Source organism: Leuresthes tenuis, unplaced genomic scaffold (genome assembly GCF_036924035.1).
Source record: "Leuresthes tenuis unplaced genomic scaffold, fLeuTen1.0.hap1 SCAF_16, whole genome shotgun sequence".
Lineage (NCBI taxonomy): Eukaryota > Metazoa > Chordata > Actinopteri > Atheriniformes > Atherinopsidae > Leuresthes > Leuresthes tenuis.
This window is the reverse complement of record NW_027325370.1, coordinates 22,107,784-22,118,518: the sequence shown is the minus strand read 5'-3', so window position 1 is coordinate 22,118,518 and position 10,735 is coordinate 22,107,784.

Here is a 10,735-nt window from a genome sequence, read left to right as displayed (position 1 = left end):
GACAGCAAAAAAAAAAAAAAAAACCTTCCAGCATCAGTCTCTTTGTGGTACAGAGAGGGGCTGCAGGGCAGGCAGGATCTTACAATAATGGAGAATGATTAGCAACCATTAATTTATTACACGAATGGTCATTTACAGAAAGATCGCCTTGTCCACTCGGCACACCCCGGTCATGGTCACGAGGAGGAGATGAGCTCAGAGGTAAAGTGACAGACAGGTCCACCATTTACCAAACATTTACCGTCTGACACCACACATTCTCACACATGTCAGTCATAAGCTGAGGTCTTTTATGAACACTTTTACGTTGCTGCACGGTTACTGGGGCTGTCAGAAAAAAAGATTATATGTCACAGAGAACGTCAGATTTTCTTTGCCACGGCCCTGTTTGTGGCTGTTCTCTTTACGGCTGCTGCTCTGGCTCCTTACTGAGGCACATTAAAAGAGAGTCGGGGTAAAACCTTGACTGACCAGAGAGAATGCCAAAACATTTCGAATCACAGAATGCTTCCAGCTAAGAATACTAAACAGAGAGCCCTTGCACCTTCTCACGTCTGTCCTTTTCAAGAATCTGCTTTTTTTCCCCAGCAGGCCTTGTATACTAATAGCAGCATTGATGAAAGGGGAGAGCCAGCAGAGGAAGAGGAGGATCACACATATGAGTTGCTGCTGACCGCACAGACCAAAGTCCCACCACCCAGCCACGAGTCCCAGTCCAATAAAGGTAATTTTCTGCTTTTAGTCAAGTCCACAGGGAGGAAGTAATTTGAAGATAAAGTGGGCTGCACCTCTTCTTTAAGTACCCCCCCCCCCCCCCCCCCCCCCCCCCAAACAGTTAATTCGGGCACTGTTGTTGCTGCTCCATGAAACAAACAGAACCCCAGTGAACCTGCATTCAGAGCCGCAGCCTCCACACATGTTCAACTCCTGCCTTAACTGTGTGGCACGGTATGTAATTGGATTAAATGGGATTAAATTAGAAGGCCATTTTGATCCCAAGCTGTTGATGAAGATGTTTTTAAAACCACCCCCTTGGGACCTTGCAGCTCAGTCAGCTTTAGCAGCACCGTCACAGGGCAGGAGTGCGATCTTACTTCCTCAGTGAAGATGAATTATGGCTTTACAAAGAAAAGAATGACTCTTTTCTCTTTTTTTTGCTTTTTTTTTTCTTCTTATAGCTCCACTTTTGAGTAGACTTGTTAAATGATTAGCGTTTTATCTGTTTTAGACCAGCCTCATCGTGTCGGCATACTTGGTGCCGCTCAGCGGACAGGAGGATTAATCTCAGGCCGTCTGATGTGTAGACTCATAATGTCGCCATGCATAAAACATGATTTTATTACAAATCACTTTCTCATTTGCGGGCAAAATGTCTCTACTGACAGTCAGAATCGCCGATGGACTGTCTGGAACTCTGAGATAATTCTTCACCTGCCTTTACTCTCATGTTTTCTGTCTCCATAGATGAGAATGCCACCGCACCGTCTTCCAACAGCGTTCTACCTCAGGTACTTCCTGTCGTCATTCTTACGTCCGTTGCTCTCCTCCCTTGCATCGAAAGCATGTGTTGATATTTGCTCATTTCAAAGCCCGTTAGTCATTGTTTTTGCCAGTTCGGCGGCAGTTTGATTTGTGCTTTTGGCACACGAACATGCGACCGTGACAAAGTTGTCCAGCAGAATGCAAAGATTAAAGCAAGTGGCCAGTAAGCGAAATAATGACCACTTTTGCAGAAGTCATAGTCGAGAATTAAACATTTCTCCAAAATGCAAGGTGAAATTTGCATGTGCAGCACTTAGTTCCAAGCACTTTGGTTAGTTTCAACACTTTTTATAGTCTTTAACTGTCTGACTAATATTCTTTCAGTTCTTAATTTGGAGAGTTTGTCTTTTCTTCCGTTAGTAAAGTGATCCTAACGCCACAGGCTGATTGGCGACCCGAGCCCAAAGCGTGACCGATCCTCTCCTGTTATAAGAGTTTGAGAAGCGTTTCATCTTCACACGTACCCCTGCGATGTAGAACGGTGCACCAACTTCTAGTTCTAGCTTTCTTCCACCTTTTTCTTCAGCCATTTCTTGATCCTTCTGACCTCAGCTTGACCTCCATCATTACTGTTAACTACAGTTACATGACCAAGTGAGGAAACGGCTACCTGAAAATACTTCTCCTAGCTTTCCCATCCATTGTTTTTAGTTTCATAAGAAGGAGGAAGCAGCTTGGAGGGGCGTGTGGTTTCTGAATACCCGGGCAAAGCTTTGAGATGTCAGAGAGCTCGTGAAATGTTAGAATTTGCATCTCTTGGCCCTTTGTCTAGATGACTGGGAAAGGAGGTCTTTTGTAAAAGTTATCTGAGAGCTCAAAGTTCTTTGAGTGGTGGCGTTTTTGCGCAGTGTTCCATTTCTTTTTTTTACACTCTGACATTGTACTAAAACATACGCAATACACTGATCATGCTTGAAAGACACTCTCATCTTCAACTTGAAGCCTTTTCGAGTTCCCCTCAACTCATTAGAATATCCACAGCAAGAGAAATTTTACTAGATCTTTGCATGCTGTTGAATAAATGAGGACGATGATCAGAGGCTGAATCACAGGCCCGGATGAGGCTGAGGACATCTTAAACTGGCGCCCATAACTGTGTGTCTTTATAAAACTGCCTGCTCGATTTATAGCCACCATCTTGTTTTATTACCTTTTCATATCTATTATTCAGTTAGCAGCTTTTTATCATTGTTGCCACCCACCTACGACCCTATCTGCCCCCCCCCTCGCTGTATCTGCTCCCAGCTTACTGAACCGGCTGCCTCGTCGTAATAGATTTGCTTCTTGGTGTCATCTGTGCTTAAATCTTCAGCCTTGTGAGCTCATGTAGGGGAACCTTCGCATTCACTGTGATGTCTTGATGCATTTATTGTAAGGCTAGATGGGTGATTACTCTGTCTGGATAATAGGATAACTAGGAGACAGCAAATGCTAACAAGATTGTCTGTTAACACAGGAATTGTTTGGTGGGTTGACAGCTGTGAGTTAACTTCTCTTTCCTCCCTGTTTAGCGTAAGCCCTCTGCCCCCCCAAACGACCTCAGAGCCCCGAGTAAGACGAAAGACAGTCTGCACCCTCCTGCACACGTGGGTCCACAAGCACCAGGAGGTGAGTCCTCAGATTTTAGTGGCCTAATACGGTGCAACACCTGCTGCCGGCACTGGCCCGCGGAGAGGGAAAGATGCACCGGACAAGTTCGGACTGAAAGTCACGTGTTGATGAAATAGGAGAGATGCATTTGGGTTAGATGCGTTTGAGATGGGCCGACTCGGATTAGCCTCGCCAGGGAATGCACAATTGGCATTCTTGGGGGAGCAGAGCAGATCTGGCCCGTTGGGAGCAAGCTGATTGACATTCTTTGGCAAGTGAGCGACGCGCGTTTCACTGCCAGTATGAATCTGAATTCTTGATCAGATTGCGACATTCCCATCTCTGAGTCACGGAACCACGTCCCTGCTCAAAGCTGGATGTGCCTCTTCATCCAGTCAAGCATAAAGCAGAGAGGAGCATAGCGGCAGGAGAAATAGATTTATTATTTTATGATAATGTCAGTTGCTTTTGGAGGGTGATTACTTAATTGTTTTGAACATTACATTTATTTTTTTTTCTGTATTTTTCTACAAAATACCAATTTATACAATTACTACACCAGGTTGCGTGTGAGCAAGACTGAATACACACTTTTTTGGTTTCAAGGTGTTATGTATTGGTACGTAAAAGACGTACTAATCTGGTATCAAAGTATCATCAGGAGCAGTAAGCACAAACACTTTGTACCATCTGTCCAGCATGGTGGCGGAGGGCTGGTGATTTGGACCTGAACGACCTTTTAGTCATTCAGTCGACCGTGAACTCCTCTGTATACCAACCTTTTCTCCTGTCAAATGTGAGGCCATGTGTCCGACAGCTACAGCTTGTTCTGAAACTGGGTCATCAACAGGACAATGATCCCAAACATGGCAGCAGATCTACAACAGACTGGCCGAAAAAGAAAAGACTCGAGGTGCGGCCCTGCTCCGGTCAAAGTCCAGAGCTCAACCTGTTTTTCAATGCTGAGGTGGGACCCTCAGAGAGCTGCGCATGAACAAATGCCTGCACGCCTCAATGAACTGAAGGAACAGTGTAAAGACATATGGGCCAAAATTCCCCAGCAACAAAATGAGAAACTGATTACGTCAAACGGAAAAAAGGGATTACAAGCAAATGAATCAGGGGGTTCACTTAGTTTTTAAGACCTGGAAAGCATCCCGACTTGTAAAACCTTCGAGTTAAAAGAGAGTGCACTTTGTTCTTCTTCCTTTCTTGGTAAGTTGTGAGGCAGCTGGATCCTTGCAGAGTTACCAGCTTCCCCGATAACGACATCACCCGCTAAGTATTCCTAAAAGTTCTCTCCCTTTACCGAACATGTGCAGCCTACGCAGCTTCCACTCGTGGATATCTCTGTGGAAGAAATTGTCTGTAGTATGCCCCCCCTTCTGTGTGTAGAGAGTCAGGGTCCAAACCACAGCACACATTGTGGGGGAGGAGGAGGTTTGCACGGTCAGCAAGATCTCCGTGTTTATTACCTGTCAGAAACCCTTTGCTGCTCCTCGCAGGAATGTGCTGCGTCCCAACAGATCCCCTCGCTGCGTGGTGTTCTGCAGCGTTTCCAAAGGATATTTCTCATGTGGAGTAACAGCCATGGCTTCGCCGAAATGATAAAACAAAAGCTTATTGTGTACTTGGTGCCGAGTAGTTTTGTCCTCTGTGCTCTTTGTTGTGAATTTACAGCTTTTGTAGTTTCTGTACTTTACCGCTGAGTGGTTGTTAGAAAGATGAACGTCTTGTTTTTATGAACTGCAGTGCATCAGACTAACTGCAGCAGATGGGTGTGAAGGAGATACGGACATAAAGCTCCCGTTTGGCAAGAAAATTGCTATGATAATCTCCAGATGTTCATAAGTTCTACTTACCAGATGTGTTTGTTTAAGTAACTCAGTCCTTGTCTATTTTTCCTAATCCTGCTGTGCAGATTTTGCACATAATGACCCACTGGCTTTCAGCACAGGGAGGATTCACTTCTATTTATTTGACCGTTCTGTTTACTGTAAATGTCCTTATGTCAAATGAACACGGCGTCAGGTTGTTTGTTGACACAGTACCTGACCCAGACGGCAGGGTCTCTGTGGAGAAAACTTTTCCACAGACCGAACAGGAATGGAGTCTGGCGGGTGCAGATGGCTGAGTGACAGCCAGCACTGCAAACCAAACATGACGTCACTTGCGAGACATTGGTCGCGGTGTCCTTGCCAAACGAGACACGCATCCCGCCTCCGTGGTGACGTCAGCCACTTTTAAGAGTTGCGACGGCATGGGATTGCGCTGGTGCACATTTTGTGGATGAACCCAGGGTGCTGTGGTCTCTGCAGGGGTTAACGCTGCGTGGGATTGTTGGCACCACACTCGATGTGCTCATAGGGCGTTCACACTCCCCAGCTGCCGAGGAGGGTGGGGGTGTTTGGCTGAGATCTTAACATATGTGTACAGTACACTCACCGCCCCCCACGCACACACTTTTTCTGTGAGTGCAAGTGTTTTCCCCGTGGAGACCTCAGGGCGTTGTTTGAATCCCTCCCTCTCTGTTAATTGTCCCTGAAATGTCAATTTGAAAGCGGCAGCTTGGCAAACTCTTCCACGGCCTTTAACACAGTTGTTTTGATGTTTTGCCCCTCGTAGAGATAAGCATGTCGGCTGCATGTTTTAGCGTGAAGCTGTTTTGTGAAGGACAAACAAAAGCGTCCCAGATTCCCTGTCACCGAACACCCCGACCCTGTCACCCTGGCAGAGACGGTCCGCCTACACACACACACACACACACACACACACACACACACACACACACACTCCTGTGCCATGTGTCACAGGACTAATTATCAGGAGTCTGGCTGCTGGAGGATGGGTGATTCGAATTTCCATTCCTGAGCCACCATTAGGGTCTAGAATTAGAAGCCAGAAGACACAGAGGGCTGCTGGCCACTCGGCAGACAGCAGCACGCATCGCTGCAGTGCACAACCGGACGACCGCAAAACTGGGCTCCCGCGTGGGGTTTTGGTGTCGTGAGGCCAAAGCTCAGATGAAAACCGTCGAGCTGCAGCCGATTTGATTGTGGAAAAGAAGCTTAGGTGGCTGTAACTCCTCGGGGAGAGGGAGGAAGAAAATCCAACTGTTTTTAATTGCACTTCAGTCTCTTTAAGGAATTTCTTTTGTTGGAGAAGGCTGCTTATGTAAGTCTCCCTCTTTGTAGTGATATTGCATAGTTCTGTTGTATGTTTGTCCTTCTCTGTAGCTGAGTGTGTGTAATTCCTGCTCACCTGAGAGTTTATCCAGTAACTTGGGAGGTGGGGGGGGATTCTTGATATTTTGCCCTTTTGAGATAACGGACTGAGCAGCCCAATGGACTTGTGAGCTGAGGCTGGTCACAGGCTTCAACTCCCTGTTACAAAACACAGGCACCCCCAGACAGTCGTCAGACGGCTGCAGTCTGAGTTTGGAATTCAGCTATTTCTCCAGCCAACAAACGCCCTTTCCTTGCGTCTTCTCTTCTCTCCCTCTTCTTCTCTCCGTCACTCCTGGTAGGAAACAATTGCAGATCTGTTTTCATGGCATGTGTGGGTGGTTTCTTATTAGCCTCGCTCTTTGGATCTGCCCCTCAGATGGAAGAACACGTTCCAGCCCTCAAAAGTTGGTTTCTTTTCTCAACTGACTTGTATTCCTTTTTGTCCTGGTGCAGATAACTCCCAGCTCAGCCAGGATCAGGGAGCAGGTGTCCCGGAGCAGTTCACCGGCCTCCTGCACGGATCCTCTCCCGTCATCGACTGCCACGAGGACGCCTTCAGGCTTCCAGGTGTCCTGCCATCCAACCAAGGCCAGCCAGAAGCAAAAGAATCTGTCAAACCAAAGGAAGAGGTGACAGGGGCTTCACTGACGCCTGCCCGACCCAGTATGGCTGCCATTCTGACAGACTGTGACCCAAAAGCGATTTATGCGACTGTGAACAAGGAGCCCAGGGACTTGGGCGCAGGACCTGGGGTTCGGATGCGCCCTCCTGGAGACCTGAAGCTGGCACGCAGCCTCTCAAAGTCTGACTCGGACTTGCTCGTGTCACCTCCGAGTGAGGAGGAAGGGGGACTGGGAAACCGGAGTGGGTCTGTGTCTAACTGTAGCACTGGCAAGAAGAGGCTGGAGAAGTCCCCCTCCTTCACTTCCGAATGGGACGAGGTAAGCGAAACACTGATGATGCGTACATCTGAAGCTTCGGTCTTTGTGTTTATTTGCTTCCGAATTTTACAGTTTCTGGATGGTTTGCACCCAAATGTAAAATCTCCTATTAAAGAAGAATTGGAGTATGATTTAGAGCAAAGTGCATGCTTCTTGTACAAGCTTAAAATCTGATTCCTCCTACGTTTACTCTGGTTAGGACTAAAGACGAGCCCGAATATCAACTGCAAACAGCTCTGTTTGACTCCAGTGAACTTTAACACAGATTGTGTCGTTCTTCCATCAACTGGAAGCCACCTGTTGTCCTGAGGGGGACGGATGCTGTGCAGTTTGAGCTGCCGCACAAACCCCCAGGCAAACACAGCAGCTGATGTAAAAGATGTTTGGTGAAAAAAAGAAGCTTTCGCTGTTTTTTTTCTGCTTCTGTCAGAATTCTGCACTGGGAACTTTACCAAGCCCAAAACGTGTGTATTTTCGTTTTCTCATATCTTGGCCCGTGTTTGTCATCCCGGTGGATATACCTAACTGAGAATGCACCCCCCCCCCGTCCATTCAGCACTTTAATGCTTTGTCTGGACATGGATAAAGAGCTAAATAGAGCCGCAGTGAAAGGAGATTAGAGAAGACTAGAAGACGGGGATAAAACCACAGAAAAGCTGAAAGAATGAGACAAGAGAAAGAGATTTGGAACTTGAGGCTCAAAGAGAAGGTGGAAGCTGCAGATCCGTCTCCGTTCAGCTCCTCTCTGCACGCAGACTCAAACACGAGCCTCCGCTGAGGCGGCGACCGCAAAAACAGCACAGGACGCATGTTTCCATACAAACGCACCATTGATCAGAAGAAACGTCTGTTTGACCTCCCTTTTTGAGATGCCTCAGTCAAATACATATTTCTTTCATTCCTAATATTACACTATTGATCGCCTCCCTAGTAGACATTAATGAGAATCATCTCATTCACCCATCATTCTGTGTGAGTGTGGCCGGTCATCAGTTTCCAGAATTTCCTGTAGCTCCAGTTTCATGAGCACTCATAGATGTTGACTTCTTGTAGAGTCCCTGGAATCTGTTTTTGCATGTTTGAGCACCTTTTAAAAGCGCATAATGAGTCTAGTCTGAGTGCTTCTCAAATCTTGGCAATATTCTATGAGAAGGAACTATCCTGTAATCATCATCAACATTCCACAATATTGTATAGATCTCCCTAAATTCCACACACTGGAACTTCAATCTTTTAATTCTGTGATTAGTTATTTACACTGCAGGTGCTGGAAAAGAATTTGGATCCTGACTTTGGTATTTGGGAGTCTAAATCTTTTCATGAACTCAAACCAGAGTCATCGTTTAGTTTTTTTACACGCCGCTTGATTAACTGCCTTTTGTAGTAGTTTTAACTGTGAGTAGAGGAGTCTGCCATCCCGCCCTGGATTTGAAAAGCTTAATATCTGTGCCGGTTTTTAAGGCGGCGCTGTGAGAAGATGCACACCACTTCGGGCAGCAGTGTGCTAAAAAGTAGCTGCTGAACAGCTTTTCTGAGATACGACCATGTTTGGCTTACAGGAACAGTGTTATTCTAATCTTTGGGATTAGAACGAGAACAAATTTCGCGACAGAACGTCCCATAGCCTAGTGTAGTCCTCGCCAAACACTGAGCTCTGTAGCCATTTAAAAACATAACTTAGTCATTGCTTCTAAGGCATTGCGCAACTTTGTTGTCCAGCTGAGTAATGAGGTCAAATAAGAGATGGGTTTTGTGTGCTTGAACCATTTAACTCCCCCTCCAAGAGTCTGCTCTCTGACAGGGCACTGTACAGTGTAATTATCCAGTTTCATGAACACTGCTCCTCCTCAAACTGCGCCCGGAGGGATGTGCCCTCTGAGAGCGTGACAGGATTAAGGCAGCCGTGTCATTACTTGGTTATTGGAGACTGCTGCTCCTCCCCTCTGCATTCTGCAACAACCATGGAGCTGTGCTGTTGCCCTCTGCACACATGAAGCAAACAGTCTGAGCAGGAGAACCGGCCTGTAGCAGGGGAGGAGCCAGCACGGCAGGTGTCGTGCCTTTCTGAGCTCGGCAGGAGAGCAGGCTCTGCCGTTGACTGCTTACTGAAGAAGATATCTTATCAGAAAGGGAGAAGCATTTGGCCTCATTTGCTGTATGCACCGTACCAGTGTATATTACTGAGTCCAGCTTTAAGTTCACCTGAGTGCCAAAAGGCACCCATGAAAACTTAAAGTAGACTGCTGGCAGAGAGAACCACGTTTGATTCTCAATTATTTATTCCTCTGGTAGGAATGCAACTCTCAGAGTGAGTCAGCAACGCAGCTGAATGGCTTTGGGATTATAATAACAATGCATATGACCCTTAAAATCTGTGATTTTTGCCCCAACTATTAGTGCTGCCTCTGCACGGTAACATGTGTTTGTACAGGTGGAATTCTTCCCGTGTTGGGCCTCACGTATGCACAGGCTCTCTGTTACAGTGCATAGACTGTATTTGTGTGTGAAGGAGCCTGTCAGATAGAGTAATGGATCTCACATTTACGCATGGCAGCAAGACTGAATTTGAAATGTACAAGCCTTAAGCTGCAACGTGCAACATTTAAGCCTGCTGCCTCAGAAAGGGCGCTTTGAAGAAGCAAGCTGCAGTGGTTAACTCCGTCCTTTCCCATGGCAAAGGCACCGGGATTTCCTTCTTTCTTTCTTTAACATTTCCAAAAACGACACAGTTAAATTGTTCAGTTAAAAACAAACAATCGACCGTTTCCTTTGTTCACTTTCAGTGAGCTCATTTCTTCTTGAACGGGGATTCGGAGGCAACTGGAGTTTGCTCAAAGCAGAAAGCAAGAGACCCGAATCCATCCGTTCTTGTTTCTGTCCTGGAATGAGCCCACATTGAGTTGCAATAGAAATATTCGCCCCCCTCCCCCAGTTTTAAAGTGCTTCGCATGTATGAGGAAAGTGGTTGAAGTTTGATTTTGCGCAGCCGTCTCCGCACTCTCTTTGATGTTTGGAGTTTCATGAAACTTTTAAACTCTCTTTTCTATTTGTTCTCCCCCTATAGCCCTTATCAGTCCACCCACAGTGAGTCCTCGAGTTGCTGTGACAGCCGTCATGCTGGTCACAACTGGCTGTTCTGGAGCACACTATAGGGCTGTGTGACAGCATTTGTCCAAGGGGTCCCAGGACACTGCCAACCTCCCTCCTCCCCCATTTGTGCACTCGCACACCCTTCTAAGAAACATCTTTTTCATCTTTTAATGCGGTTTGCTAAAATATTCCAGTTCTCACACCCTCTTCCCTTGTCTTTTCTGTATCTGCCCTACACCCTCTCCTCCTCCTTTTGGATGCGCTGCCTCCGGTTTCAAGACGGGCAGATTTGACTTGCATGAGGTCTTGGCCTATGCATCTCTCCATTTAGGGAGCTCAGAGTGT